We start from the raw sequence: 594 nt of genomic DNA, 5'->3' as shown, positions 1-594 counted from the left end.
TGCTAAGGATATACTGTTGCAGTCCATCACAGGGGATGACCACCTCAGGGACAACAGGACTAGTGCAAGACAGTTATTGTCACTGTCTTCTATTGCACTCAACCCTCCTGGATAGCTGTGCTTGCAAGATCTTTGTAGGATTGCTCCCAAGCTGTTCCTAACAAGGTCCCATAACAATGCAAGCATTCACTGACACCAATACAGCTGATGGCTGAACATCTATAAAATGCTCATCCACTGCTAGAATCATAAAGTGGCTCCATTGGGACTTGAACCCAAGACCTTCTGTGTGTGAAACAGATGTGATAACCTTTACACCATGGAACCATGTCCTTGATTGATCTCTTCCTTATTACACTTTCAAACACCTATCCAGTTATTTTAGAATACTGTTTGAATAATTCATGGGATAATCGCCTCAGCCACCATTCACATTCTAACATTTTTTACTCTTGGCAAAAAATAGATCTTCCAAGAGCCATCCCATCTACCATGAAAAATTTGTTTTACTAGAGTCACTGCTGAATTCTTTTTACCACACAAGATGTTGGCTTAGGAGTTTACCTAAAGCTTCCTTATTTTGTCTCCAGTAAC

At 40.7% G+C, this 594-nt stretch overlaps 1 non-coding gene across 1 annotated transcript; it reads right to left on the bottom strand.

Annotated features, from left to right (window-relative positions):
• Nucleotides 1–254: 254 nt before the first annotated feature.
• TRNAV-CAC lies at nt 255–327 on the bottom strand. The gene has a single exon. It is a non-coding gene; the product is annotated as a tRNA-Val (tRNA).
• Between the last annotated feature and the right edge of the window lie 267 nt (nt 328–594).

This window comes from Rhinatrema bivittatum, chromosome 6, assembly GCF_901001135.1.
Source record: "Rhinatrema bivittatum chromosome 6, aRhiBiv1.1, whole genome shotgun sequence".
NCBI classification, from domain to species: domain Eukaryota; kingdom Metazoa; phylum Chordata; class Amphibia; order Gymnophiona; family Rhinatrematidae; genus Rhinatrema; species Rhinatrema bivittatum.
Note: the sequence above shows the minus strand (reverse complement) of the source record. Positions and strands in the feature narration are given on the sequence as shown.